Source organism: Sciurus carolinensis, chromosome 11 (assembly GCF_902686445.1).
Source record: "Sciurus carolinensis chromosome 11, mSciCar1.2, whole genome shotgun sequence".
Classification (NCBI taxonomy): domain Eukaryota; kingdom Metazoa; phylum Chordata; class Mammalia; order Rodentia; family Sciuridae; genus Sciurus; species Sciurus carolinensis.
In genome coordinates this window covers 31,355,433-31,371,199 of record NC_062223.1, presented here as the reverse complement: position 1 = coordinate 31,371,199, position 15,767 = coordinate 31,355,433, and the positions used below count along the sequence as shown (strand labels likewise).

The following is a 15,767-nucleotide window of genomic DNA, read 5'->3' as shown; positions in this document are numbered from 1 at the left end:
GTCCTTCCTTCCTCCATTCTTGTCCCCCTCCCTAAACCTAACTCTAACCCTAACACTAACTCTTCCCACCCCTCCATTATGTGTCCTCATCCACTTATTAGTGATATCATTCTTCCTTTGGATTTTTGAGATTGGCTTATCTCACTTAGCATGATATTCTCCAGTTTCATCCATTTGCTTGCAAATGCCATAATTTTATCATTCTTTATGGCAGAGTAATATTCCATTGTATATATATACCACATTTTCTTTATCCATTCATCAATTGAAGGACATCTAGGTTGGTGTCTTGGTATGATTTGCATGTTATAGTTTGGACCTTGAGTCTCAGAGAGATTAAAGAACTTGTTAGATATCACATAGACAGTATTTGAAAAAACCGTCACATGAACCCAGGTGTCCAGAATGTTGGCAGTGTTTTCTTTCCTGAATGACTTGGTAGAATTTCCCAGTGATCTACGAACTGGGGGATGGACCTTGCCTTCTCTTGTTTCTGTAGTTGTAAGTTCTCTCCGTGAGCCCCCACAGCCTCCTCATGGTCTTTAACAACCTTAGCCTGTATTCAAGCATGGCAGAAAAACTCTGTAGTATGAGTGCAAGTTGTCTGGCTCCCAGGCTCTGGTGTCCTGGAGTCTCCCTGAATGAGACCACGCTGACCTCAGTTAGCTTGAACAAAGTCCAGCATGGAGCAGTATAGTCTGAAAATCAGTCATTAGGTAGTCTTGGTGATGATGATATTTTGAAAGACTAGGATGTGAAGAAGGATGAGTTAGAAAATGAGTGGGCACAGGCTGGGGAGCTTTGTTGGCACTGGCTACATATGATTGGAAGAAATGAAAATGCTGGCAAAGAGGAGAATTGTGCATGGATTGAATGGAACCTTAGAAAGCAAGAAGGTCACACAGTGACAAAAACATAGAGCACAAGAATTAGGAGAGGAGAAGAAACAAGAGCTCAGACAAAGCCTTAGGGTCCTCCTGAGATTGCTGATTTCAGGGAGGTACATCACAGGGCATCTCCTCTGAAGCCTCTGAAGGGCACGTGGACAGGTTGAGAACACTGTTTTGGAAACCAATTTTAGGAAACAAGCAAAGAGAAGAATGATATAGGAAAGCTTCAGTTAAAGGATAACTGAAATTATGCAAAGGCAGTAGAAAGATCTATTATATAGACACAGGAACACTCTCCTGGCTGCCCTACTTGTTCAATGAGGGGATTTGCTGATTTTTAATATGTCTCCCCTTCTCTGCTGTTTCCATTAGTTCAACTTCTGAATACAAAATGATTTTACTTTCCAAGTGACAAGTATATTTGGTGAATCCCCATATTTTGTAGAATAAAACCCATAATCCTAATAGTTCTTCATAAACTGGAATGAGTCTCTCCATAATTTTTTTTGTTGTTATTCTTTCCTTTATTCTAGCCACTTGCCATGATGCACTTACAGTCATTGTCTAGATTCTTGAAATGCTCTTCCCCTTCTATACATCACTAACTCCCCCACATCTTTCAAATCCTAGCTCACAAACATCTCAAATAGGTGAGTGTCTCTGTGTAACTCACTCACTTTATGAAGAAGTCTTTTGTATCATTTCAGGTCACACCACCCAAATAGCTGCCTCTCGGTGGTGATCTCATGGCTAATACATACAACGTGACTGAATTCATCTTCCTGGGGCTGTCTCACAGTCAGGAGGTGCAGAGAGTTTGCTTTGTGATTTTTCTGCTCTTGTACATGGCGATCGTGCTGGGGAACTTCCTCATTGTGCTCACTGTCATGACCAGCAGAAGTCTGGGATCCCCCATGTACTTCTTCCTCAGCTACCTGTCCTTTGTGGAGATCTGCTACTCCTCTACTACAGCCCCTAAACTCATCTCAGATCTACTGGTTGAAAGGAAAACCATATCTTGGTGGGGCTGCATGACACAGCTTTTCTTCATGCACTTCTTTGGGGGCACTGAGAAGTCACTACTCATGGTGATGGCCTATGACCGCTATGTGGTCATCTGCAAGCCCCTCAACTACATCACCATCATGAACCAGCAGGTGTGTATGGTCCTGGTGGGAATGGCATGAGTGGGAGGCTTCATGCATTCCTTGGCCCAGATCCTTCTCATCTTCCAACTGCCCTTCTGTGGCCCCAATGTGATTAACCACTATTTCTGTGATGTGCTTCCCCTACTTGAACTTTCCTGCTCAGACACCTTCTTCATTGGTCTGCTGATTGTTGCTAATGGGGGGACCTTGAATGTGATCAGTCTTTCGGTCCTTTTGACATCCTATGTGGTCATCCTGCTTCATCTGAGAACTCGGAGCTCTGAGGGGTGGCGCAAAGCCCTCTCCACCTGTGGATCCCACATCACTGTGGTTATGTTGTTCTTTGTACCCTGTGTCTTCATTTATCTGAGACCTTCCACCACTCTGCCTGCAGACAAGATGGTAGCTGTGTTCTACACAGTGATAACCCCACTCCTCAACCCTGTCATCTACTCCCTGAGAAATTCTGAAGTGAAGAAGGCCATGAAGAGACTGTGGACCAGGACGGTGAAACTAGATGAGAAATAGAGGCTAAGCCTTGGTACTGTTCTTGTGTTTAGAGTGATACTGAGTCCAAACAGATGGGGCATAATAGGTGGAAGGAAATTTCGCTGGATATATTTGTGGTATTCTATCTTTTGTCCAGCTTCAAAAATTTCATTTTAATTGTGTGTAATTCCTTATGGATATTCCATAACCTAACTAGACATTTTAAGTTGTTTCTAATGTTTTTACTACTATTTATGATATTGTGGTAAATATTCTTGAGTAGAAATATGTACCTCTATTTCTGCTTTTCATTTAGACTCATTTACTATAGTGAATTTACTGTGTAATAGATTATAAAGACATTGTAATAGATCATAAAGACATTTGTGTTAAATTGAATCACCTACCTTTTGAAAGTGCTCTTAAGAATATGCCATTAAATATGTTCATTGAGAAATAAAATTTTAAATACTGACTTTCCCATCAAGTTAGTTATTAATTTCAAGTGGATAAAAATATAACTTCACAGCCCCTTTTCACCATTTCCCAAGGTTAATATCACCAGGAGTGGGGTCAGTCAATGCCATGTGCCTCCTGATGTGATTCACTGGTGGCACACGCATCATTAATGTAGTACTTCTACCCCAAACACATAACCTTAGTGTAATCCTGAAAAAAGGAATAAGGGAAACCCAAACTAAAGAGTATTCTGTAAAATTACTTCCCTTCACCCTTCAAACATGTGAAGTAAAAGGTTGAATTGTTGCGGTTTAAACATTGATGACAACTGAATGCAAGGTGGGATATTGGATCAGGTCCTGTATTAGATAAAGGATGTTACTGGGGAAAAACTCTGTAAATGAATTGATATAATTGTATAAATATTAACTGGCTGATCTTGAAAATTATGTTTTGCTTATGTCAGAGAATGTCCTGGGCTGTTGGATGCCTCATTTATTATCTAGAGATAAGAGGGCATCTTGTTGGTAGCTTTCAAAAAGGTTAGAGAAAATATTGTTATTTTTATTGCATATATTTAAGGTATTCTACATGCCATTTTGATATACATATATGGAGTAAAATGATTTGTATATTGTGAAGTGTATTAATATATCCATCACTTCCAATGTTAGCATTTTTTGTGACAAGTTTACCTAAAATTTACTCTCTAAGCAAATTTCAATATAAAATATAACATTGTAAGATATAGTTCCCATGCTGTACATTAGATCTGGAGATAGATTTATCTTTTAGAGCTACAAATTTGTATTCTCTGACCTACTTCTCCTTATTTCCAATGTATGAGAAAAATTCTCTCTATCCCTTTGTCCATGTATCTTTATTTTTTTGGGAATGAATGATAATGAAAATGTGGAAAAATACTAACATTTGGGGAATTTGGATTAAGAGGAAACAAGCATTCTTTCTACTTTTCAACATTTCTGTAAGTCAATTATTTTATAATACAAGTTGAAAATGTTTTGCAAATTAGGGGGGCATCTTATTGTATCATTTGCATTCTTTGATTTTTTGTGTGTGAAATAGGGGTTCTCATGTTTGGTCTGGAGTTTTATTTACAAAATTTTCAATGTTTATAAACTTATAGCTTTATAAAGTGTAATTCCATATTCTATTGATTTATTCCATGAGTTTTGCATTTATACTATCTTATGCCATTACTTAAATTCATATTTGACCTTAAAATTACTTAAAATTTTAATTGGTGCCCTGGTAATATACTCATAAGGTTGGAAGAATAAGTAAAATGCACAGGTACATAAGTGCAAAGTTTCTTTCTATTCTTTTCCCCACTCTTCCTTTCCTTGTCCTACTATTCTTAGTTTCCTGTATTTTTTTTCAGAGATTCTTTGAGCAAATGCGTGTAGAACAGGGGGTTTCTCATTTATCTCCACCTTTTATGTGAATAATAACATGCTATGTAAAGAGATACGAAACTTGCTTTCTTGATTTAACAGTGTATATTGGAGATTTTTTCCTACATTGATAGTAGGAAAACTTTCTCATTTTTTCTTATAGTTTCATGGTATTCAATGAGTGGGTATGCCATCATTTACTTAAGCCATCCTCTATTGATGTAATAGGTGATTAATAATTAAAAAAATAGGTGATGTAATGTTAAGAAGAGAAGTGACAAGATTATGAGAGTTGTAGCCTCATTAGTGGGTTAATTCATTTTATGGATTAACAATTTCAGTGGACTAAAGGGTGGCAACTATAAGTGCCTGTGGTGTGGCTGAAAGGAATAAGTCACTTGGGGCTGAACCATATCTGTCTCTGGTTCTTTTTACCCCTCTGTCTCTGTCTCTTCCTGTTTGCCCTTGGCGAACAATTTTTCTCTGCCATGCCCTTCTGCCATGATGATCTGCCTTATCTTGGGCTCAGAGCAATGTAATGAGTGAGCTGACCATGGACTGAGACCTCTGAAACCATGAACTCAAAATAAATTTTTCTTCTCTAAGTTCTTGTCAGGCACTTATACCCCAGCGTGAAAAACTGACTAATAGAGTCTGAAAAATGTATAGGCTTTGGCATATGGAAAAGGAAGGTGAAGTCATCTCAGGTAGAACAAGCAGCATTTTTTCAGGAATTGATAATGGTCATCCAGGGGTATGTGTAGTGGAGACTCCAAGGGAAATGAAGATTTCCTGGGCCCTTACAACCACTGCTTGCCTACATTCTGAGCAAGTGTCTTTAGGAGAAAGGGAGAAATCTTCAAGGCCTATAGCACACAGGATGCTCCATCACTCTCCAGGGAGGCTGCATGCATTTCACCTGATCCTCAGAAAAGTTGGGTGGGTGCAGCACAAGCTCAAGGCAATTCTGTGGAATTCCCAGATTGGCAGGGCCAATTTTGTGGTACTCTTTAAATTGTTCACAGTGATGTGAGAGAGTGACATGGAGATTCTGAGAGGTGAAACAACAGCATAGACCCAGACTCTGATCTCCCTTTACCAAAAAATACTAACAAGTGCTGAAAGAAACAAACATGCCATGGTCAATTAAAATAAGGGCCGTGGTTCTGGAATAAAGACACATAGACAGTATTGCCCTCTCCTTTATCCTCCAGTTGGGGCAGTAAGTATTGTATGACATCCTGCAATGTTTACTTCTTTTTTTTTTTTTTTATTGTATACAAATGGGATACATGTTGTTTCTCTGTTTGTACATGGCGTAAAGGCATACCATTTGTGTAATCATAAATTTACATAGGGTAATGCTGTTTGATTCATTTTGTTATGTTTTTCCCTTCCCCCCCACCCCTCCCACCCCTCCCACCCCTCTTTTCCTTTTCATGAACAAATTTGACTTCATCTCTCCTATTGATGAGTACAATTTATGCCATTTTGATATTGTGTTTTTTTATCAAGTTTGCACACTGTGAGAGGGCCCAATTCTATCTTTCGTGTCAACATGTCAAAAGAACTGAAAAGGTTCCAGGGACTTTTCTGGTGACCATGATCACATGGCTATGGTCCTAGATGCTGAGAGCCAGTCAGAGAATTGAAAAATTTAAAGATACTCTTGTCCAAGTTGGAAGAAACAGATTTGTACTCTCATGCCCAAATATGCCCTAATAATTCCTGTGAATGGTCTCCTTTTATATGAAATATAAGTTTTTGTCATGAAGAATGTTGAAGAAAGGTAGAAGGAAGGAGGAAAAGAGGGAAGGAAAAGTGCTTTGAACCTACAAAGCATTTGTTGCGATGGTCTCTGTTTAGGAGGGTAGGTGGATAGAATGGATAACTCTACATTCTCTACCACAGTTGGGTAATCATTACACATTGTATACGGGGATTCAAATACCACACTGTACCCCATAAATATATAAGATAACTATGGATGGAGGGAGGAAAGAGGGGAAGAAGGCAAGAAAGTGATTTTAGTCTACAAAATATTTGTCAAAATAGTCTCCTTTTCATTTATGTTTGGTTTGGGTTTCCAGTTACCAAAACCCATCAGTTATTGTATATCAAGATCCATCAAGTTCCATGAGGTTCAGCAAGAATAACTGACCTCTGTCCTCAGGCCATTATACCAGAATACCAGGGAGTCCTGGTTACTAATGAGAATCATCCCAGCAGTAACATTAAATTCTTATATTTGTTACTATTATTCATGTAAACCACACAAAAATTAAAATCCATTCCAAGAAAGACAGTAATCAGGCATGTTTGTCACATTCCCACCTCACAGTTCTCCATTTTCCCCCACAGCTTCCTCAAGGCAATTTTTATCTCGAGTTTCTCAGCTGCCATGAAGTGAACAGGCTTCCTCCATCATGCACTCTTGCCTCAGGTCCAAAGCAACATGGCCAAGTGACCATGAACTAAAACCTATGAATTCATTGACCAAAATAACCTTGCTCCCTAGAACCTGTTCATGCTAGATATTTTGTCACAGCAATGGAAATGTAACTAACATAGTCATCTTGCTTTTTGTGATATGGTCAGTTAAGACCACTCAATGGAACCCACTCTGTGACCGAGGGCCTCACTCTTGCTTGGCAAGCATTCTACCTCTCAGCTACATGCCCAGCAGATTTTTGAACCAACCATAGTTCTCTGATGATAGTCCTCTTGTATGTTTACTGAAGACAAACACATAACTGTGTTTACAGTCACCACTCCTGAGCTGAATCTTGTCATGTGTATACTTAGAAATATGATGGCAAATTTGTATATTAGCTCTATCAACCTTTTTGTTGAGTTTTTTGGATCTTCTATGTATTGGATTATATAATCTGCAAAGAGATATAAATTGACTTCTTTCTTTTCTATTTTTGCTTGCTTTTCCTGCTTAATTACTTTGACCAGAATTTATAGTACTATATTGAATAGGAGTGGTGACAGTGGACATCCTTGTCCTTTTTCAGATTTTAAAGAAAGTGCTTTTAGTTTTTCTCCATTTATTATGATATTGGCTTTTAAATTTTTGTATATAGCCTTTAAGATGTTGAGGTTGGTTCCATCTACCCCTAGTTTCTTCAGTTTATTTTGTAATGAATGGGTTCTGAATTTGGACAAAGGCTTTCTCTGTATCTATTGAGATGACTAAGTGATTTTTGTTCTCAATTTTACTTATATGTTGCATAACACTTATTGTTTTGTGTATATTGAACTATCCTTGCATTCCTGGGATAAAACCAATTTGGTCCTGATGCATAATCTTCTTATAAAATCGACAAAAATCAATAGTTTTTCTACATACCAATATTGAATCTGCTAAGAAAAATATCGGGAAAACAATCCTATTAACAATAGATTCTCTCTCCCTCTCTCTCTCTCTACACACACACACACACACACACACACACCTAGGAATATATATGATCAAGGAGGTGAATGATCTTTATAATAAAAACTGTAGAACACTGAATTACATTGAACATAAAAGACCTCCCATTGAAGGTGGAAAGACCTCCTGTGTTGATAGATAGGCAGAATTATTATTATTAAAATTGCTATACTACCAAAAACAATATACAGATTTCATGAAATACCCATTAAAAAACCAATGGCTCCACATTCTATACAGTCACAAGAATGGGATTCTAATTGGAATAGGTTGTATTCCATGTATGTATAATATGTCAAAATACACTATAATGACATGTGTATCTAAAACAACAAATTAAAAAAAAACCAATGGCATTCTTCACAGAACTAGAAAAATCAACTTTAAAATTCATTTTGAAGTATTAAAAACACAAAATGGCCAAAGTAATTTTAAGCCCCAAAAGCAATGATGAAGACATCACCATATCAGAGTTCCAATACTACACAGCTATTGTTATAAAAATTGTATGGTACTGGCATTAAAACAGACACCCAGGCTAATGGTGGAGTAGAAAATACACAAATGAATCAATTACAGTTATCTAAGAACAAAGTTACCAAAAACATATTGGAGAACAGATAGCCTTTTTAACAAATGGTGCTGGGAAAACTGATTATCTAGATATAGAAGAACTACAGTGAACCCTTATCTCTCACCCTAATCAAAACCTAACTGAAAATGGATCAAAGACTTAGGAATTAGACCAGAAACCATGTAACTCCTAGAAGAAAATGTAGGATCAACATTTAGACACAGGTGATGCTTTTCTCAATAGAATCCTAAAGTTCAGGAAAGAACGCCAAAAGATAATAATGGGATGGCATTAAATTAAAAAGCTTGTGCACAGCAAAGGAAATAAGAGTGAGAAGAAAGGCTCTCAGGCACAGTTGTCCCTGAGGCCACTGCTGCCGACCATCTACACTGTTGCCGCCAATGCCTCCGCTGCCCCCCTGGAGGTCACCTAGAAGTCTTATGGGTGCCGAAGCTGCAGCCACAGCCACTGCTGCTGCTGCTGACCCTGTACCTGCTGCCAATATCATGACCCACTTCCGCTGCCACTGACTCCCACCACTACCACTTCCACCATCACCCAGATGTCCACTGTCAGGGAGACTCCAGGTTTGGTTGTATGTGACCAAATCTACCTTGAGATGCTTGCTAGGGACTGGGGAGTTGGAGTACCAGCAGGTTTGCTGCCACTGCCATCTTGGGGTACAGCCACCCCTGTCTGGGGACACCAGCCAGGACCTGGAGTGTTGTTTTTGGAGATGGGGTCCCGCTGAGAGTGAGTGACAATGATGCCTCCCAGTACGGACATCAGAGACCAGGCTCTGAAGGCACAGATCTAATTTTACTTAGGATCGTACAAGACATATACAGGCACATTATCCAATCAGGTTAAGATGCTTGTTAAAACATAACAGAACCAACCTATAGGTAAGCTATATGTCATATTAATGTAAACAAACCAATTATCCCTAAGTGATTCTTCCCAGCAACAAGTCTTAGACAAAGGACTGGGGGAAGGGCAGGCTCCAGCACACAGCATGAGGCAAGGCAGCATGGGCAAACTCACACCACAACTTGCTGTGATGCTTGATGAGCGAGGCTTCCCCTCAGCTTGTAGCTCAACCTCAGTGACTGCAAAGACCTTCAATCCATGGTGAGTCTTTACCATTCTCTCAGTTTCTCTGTCCAGAGTGTTTGGTTTATTTAGACCATGGTATCAGCAACTGCTGACAAATAAGCTTAAGGAATGTTCCCTACACTGGAGGTTCAGTGTCAGGGTGTCTGCAGGTTTGGCTGTGCCTGGGGTCTTTCTCCTGGGAATGCTGTTGGCCATCATCTAGTTGCTGTTTTTCAGGATTGCTTTGCCTTGGTGATCTCTCTCCAAATTCCAGTGACATTGGGATCTTGGGACTGCAACATGGTCAAACCTGTGATATCTGAAGGCCAGATCAGTGGGATAGGGACTGGGTCTGCTTGGGCGAGTCTGGGCCAGGCAAGTTTGTGAGAAGTCAGAGACAGGGCTCAGAAACTTTCAAATGCCAACACAAACAGTTATTCATTTTTCCATCAAGATTTAGTCTATTTTTATTTTTTTCTTCTCTAACATTTCTCTCCACCATATTTGGAGCAAGGTATTTTTCATGCATCAGTTTGTTGAAGATGGTGATATATGCATGGTGCTTTGCAGTTCTTTTGTATATTCTCATATTTTTAATTTTCTCCTCTTTATATGTATTCTTCCTCTCACTTGTCTGTTTTCCTGGATTCCCTTTCTACCTCTTCTCCACCTAATAGCCAATCTCTGTTGGTTCCTCTTCCACTCTTCCTGTGGATTTATACTTCTAGCTTCTCTCTTTCCTCCTCATGAATATCACATCCTACAGTATTTCTGTTCTCTCTTTGACCACCATTTGAAATTATAAACCCTTTTAGCAAATTTTCTGCTTATATTGTAGATGGTAATTAAACTCATAATTTCTGTTTATAGTGAGAAAGCAGTAGATGCCTTGGTGGGAGCTATTAGACTTAAGGCTATATGTTGTTTACACTGAGTGTTGTTGATATTGGTCTCCCTTTTAAAGGTGGGGTATTGGAACTCTTCAGGGACAGTATAGGTCTGCAGGGTAGAATCTGTACTGCCTCAGATCCATACAACTAGATGGGAAGACATATAAGCAACATGGAAGAACAAGGAAGCAAAGTGCCCCAAACAAACCAAGATGCCCAATAAGAGAATCTGCTGATGACACAGTAGAAGAAATGTCTGAGAAGGAGTTTATAATGTTCATAGTTAAACTGATCTGTAAAGTAAAGAATGGTATAAAGAGTGAAGTCAAAGAGAAAATACAGAAAGTGAAATATCACTTCAGTAAAGAATTAGAGATTCTGGAAAAAAAAAATGAACAGATATCCTTGAAATGAATGGATCTATATACCAAATTATAAATTCAATGGAAAGCATCACCAACAGACTAGACCATTTGGAAGACAGAATCTCAGGCAATGAAGACAAAATATTTAATATTGAAAATAAAGAGGGTGCAGAGAGGATGGCAAGCATCCATGAACAGAACTTTCAAGAATTATGGGATAACATGAAAAGACCAAATTTAAGAGTTATAGATGAAGGAGCAGAGATACAAGCCAAAGGAATGCACAATCTTTTCAATGACAAAATCAGAAACTTTCCCAAACCTAAAGAATGAAATGGAAAATCAAATACAAGAAGCTTACAGGAGCCCAAATATATAGATCCACACCAAGAAATAATGAAAATGACTAAAATACAGAAAAAGGATAAAATCTTAAAGGATGTGAGAGAAAAAAAGCAAATTATGTACAGGGGGTAACCAATTCAGATCTCAACTAATTTCTCAACCCAAACCCTCAAGGCTAGGAGGTCATGGAACAACATATTTCGAGCTCTGAGAGAAAGTGGATGTCCATGAAGAATTTTATATCCAGCAAAATTAAGTTTCAGATCTGAGGATGAAATAAAAAACTTCCATGATAAACAAAATTAAAAGAATTCACAATTAGAAAGCCTGCACTACAGAACATTCTCAACAAAATATTCCATGAGGATGAAGTGAAAAAAAAAAAAATGAACACCAGCAAAGGGTAGAACTACATCAAAAGACTAGACAAAGGAGAAACTAAATCAAATTAAAAAGCCATAAACAAACCAAAATGACTGGAATACAAGTCACATCTCAGTAATAACCTTGAATGTTTTAAATTTATTTTTATTTATTTTTTTATTTTTATTTTTTAACCTTGAATGTTAATGGCTTAAACTCATCAATCAAAAGATATAGAGTGACAGACTGGATTAAAAAACAAGACCCAACAAGGAGTCTCTCCAGGAGACTCACCTCCTGGGCAAAGACATCCACAGCCTGAAACTGAAAAGGATGGGAAAAACATCACTCACAGAGTGGGTAGAAAAGTAGGGGTTTCCATCCTCATATCAGATAAAGTGGACTTCAATCCAAAGTTAATTAGAAGGGAAAAAGAAGGGCATTTCATTCTACTGTAGGGAATTATAAATCAGCAAGACATATGGTTGTAAATATTTATGCCCCAAACAATGGAGCATCTATGTACATCAGGCAAACCCTTCTCAATTTCAAGAATCAAATAGACCACAACACAATAATACTGGGTGACTTTAACACACCTCTCTCACTACTGGGCAGATATTCTAAACAAAAACTAAATAAACTTTAGAATTAAATAATATAATCAATAATTTAGACTTAACAGATATATATAGAATATTTCATCCATCAACAAATGAATATACTTTTTTCTTGGCAGCACATGGATCCTTCTCCAAAATAGACCATATCTTATGCCACAAACAACTCTTAGCAAATACAAAATATTGGAGATGCTATCCTGCATTCTATCTGATTATAATGGATTAAAATTAGAAATAAATAATAAAATAAAAATAGAAACTACTCTAACACATGGAGACTAAATAATACACTATTGAATGATGAATGAATAGTAGAAGAAATCAAAGATGAAACAAAAAGATACTTAGAGATAAATGAGAATACTGATACAACATACCTAAAATTTTGGGACACTATGAAGACAGTAGTAAGAGGAAAGTTTATTGCACTGAGCTCATTTATTAAATGACTGAAAAATCAACAATGAAAGGACGTAACATTATATCTCAAAGTCCTAGAAAAAGAAGAAATCAACACCCAAAACAGTGAAAGACAGGAAATACTTAAAATCAGAGCTGAAATCAATGTAATTGAAACAAACAAACAAACAAATAGTTGAAAAAATTGACAAAACAAAAAGTTGGTTCTTTGAAAAAATAAATAAAATTGAGAAACCCCGAGTCTCACTAATGAAGAGAAAAAGAGAGAAAGCTGAAATTACTAAAATAGATGATGAAAGAGGAAATATACAATGGACATAACTGAAAAACAAAAGATAATTAGAAACTATTTTGAAAATTTATGTTCCAATGAAATAGAAAATATTGAAGATATAACAAATTTATAGAGACATATATATGACCTACCTAAACGGAATCATGAGGTCATACATTATTTAAACAGAACAATTTCAAGTAATGATATAGAAAATGCCACAAACCCTACCAATTAAGGAAAGTTCAGGACCAGAACTTTCTTAGCAGAGTCAAGACCTTCAAAGAATTAATACCCATACTCCTCAAATTATTCCATGAAATAGAAAAGGAGGGAACCCTTCCAAACTCATTCTATGAAGTTAGTTTCACCCTGATACCAAAATCAGATAAAGACACATCAAGGAAAGAAAACTTCACACCAATTTCCCTGATGAACATAGATGCAAAAATTCTCAATTAAATTCTGGCAAATTGCATACAAAAACTTATTAAAAAGCTAGTGCACCATGATCAAATGGGGTTCATTCCAGGGATGCAAGGTTGGTTCAACATACAGAAATCAATAAACATAATTCATCATATCAACAGACTGAAAAACAAGAATCATATGAATATTTCAATAGATAAAGAAAAGCATTTGACAAGATACAGTACCCCTTCTTATTCAAAACAATAGAAAAACTAGGGATTGTAGAACTTACCTCAATATTGTAAAGGCTATCTATGCTAAGTCCAAGGCCAACATCATTCTAAATGGAGAAAAATTGAAAGCATTCACTCTAGCAACTGGAACAAGACAAACATGTTCTCTTTCACCACTTTTATTCAACATTGTCCTTGAAACTCTAGCCAGAGTAATTAAACAGAAGAAAGAAATAAAAGTTATACAAATAGGTAAAGAAGGACTCAAACTATCAGTATTTGCTGATGACATGACATGATTCTATATTTAGAAGATCCAAAAAATTCCACCAAAATATTCTAGAACTAATAAATGAATTCAGCAAAGTTGCAGAGTATAAAATCAGTACCCATAAATAAAACACATTAATCAGTAATGAGTCCATGGAAAGAGAAATGGAGAAAACTACCCCATTCACAGTAACCTCAAAAAAAAATTAAATAAAATACTTGGGAATCAATCTAACAAAAGAGGTAAAAGGTCTCTACATGAAAACTACAGAACACTAAAGAAAGAATACGAAGAAGACGTTAGAAGATGGAAAGATCTCCCATGTTCTTGGAGAGACAAAATTAATATTGTCAAAATGGCTATACTACCAAAAGCACTATACAGATTTAATGAAATTCCTATTAAAACTCTAATGAAATTCTTCATAGAACTAGAAAAAGCAATCATAAAATTCATTTGGAAAAATAAGAGACCCAGAATAGCCAAAGCAATCCTTAGCAAGAAGAGTGAAGCAGGAGGCATCACAATACCTGAACTGAAACTATACTACAGAGCTATAGTAATAAAACAGCATGGTATTGGCACCAAAACAGACATGTAGACTAATGTTACAGAATAGAAGACACAGAGACAAACCCACATAAATACAGTTCTCTCATGTTAGACAAAGGTGCCAAAACATTCACTGGAAAAAAGATAGCCTCTACAACAAATGGTGCTGGGAAAAATGGAAAGCCGCATGTAACAAAATAAAATTAAACCTTTATCTATTACCCTGCATGAAATTCAACTCAAGTGTATCAAAGACTTAGGCACTAGAACAGAGACAGTGGGACTACTAGAAGAAAATGTAGGTCCAAATCTTCACCATTCAGCCTAGGATCTGACTTCCTTAACAAAGAGAAGTCCCTACTGTGCAAGAAGTTCCCTAAAGTACAAGAAATTAAATCAAGAATCAATAAATGGTATGAATTCAAACTAAAAAACTTTTTATCAACAAAAGAAAAAATAATATGAAGAGAGAGTCTACAGATTGGGAGAAAATCTTTACCACATGCACCTCAGATAAAGCATTAATCTCTGGGATATATAAAGAACTCAAAAAACTTAAACTTAACACCAAAAGCACAAATAACCCAGTCAATAAATGGGCTAAGGAACTGAATAGACACTTCACAGAAAAGAAATACAATCAATCAACAGATATATGAAAAAAATTCAACATCTCTAGCAATTAGAGAAATGCAAATCAAAACTACTCGAAAATTTCATCTCACTCCAATCAGAATGACAATTTTCAAGAGTACAAGCAATAAGTGTTGGCAAGGATGTGGGAAAAAAGGTACAGTCATACTATACTAGTGGGACTGCAAATTGGTGCAATCAGTCTAGAAAGCAGTATGGAGATTCCTCAGAAAACTTGGAATGGAACCACCATTTGACCCATCCATAACACTCATAGGTTTATTCCCAAAGGACTTAAAATCAACATACTACAGTGATGTAGCCACATCAATGTTTATAGCAACTCAACTCAAAATAGCTAAACTATGGAACCAACCTAGGTGTCTTACAACAGATGATTGGATGAAGAAAATGTGATATCATATATGTACATATATATGTGTATATATATATATATATCTCACATCATCCTCATCTATATATACACACATATATATATATAGTGAAATATTACACAGTGTTAAAGAATAATGAAATTATGGCTTTTGCAAGTAAATGGATGGAGCTGGAGAATATCATGCTAAGTGAATAAAGCCAATCTCAAAAATCCAAAGGTGGAATATTTTCTCTGACATGTGGATGCTAATTCACAAAAAGAGGGTGACGCTAGGGAAGAATAGAGTTAATTTAGATTAGGTAGAGGGGAGTGAAGGGAGGGGAGAGTGTATGGGGGTAGGAAGGATTGTAGAGTGAAAAAGGCATTATTACTTCATGTACACATATGACTATATGACTGCTGTGATCCTACAATATGTATAATCAGAAAAATGAGAATTTTACTCCATTTATGCATGATTTATCAAAATGTATAAATG

At 36.8% G+C, this 15,767-nt stretch overlaps 1 pseudogene; it reads left to right on the top strand.

Annotated features, from left to right (window-relative positions):
- The first annotated feature begins 1,636 nt into the window (after positions 1–1,636).
- On the top strand, positions 1,637–2,566 carry LOC124960428 (olfactory receptor 4X2-like; annotated as a pseudogene).
- The last annotated feature ends 13,201 nt before the right edge of the window (positions 2,567–15,767 follow it).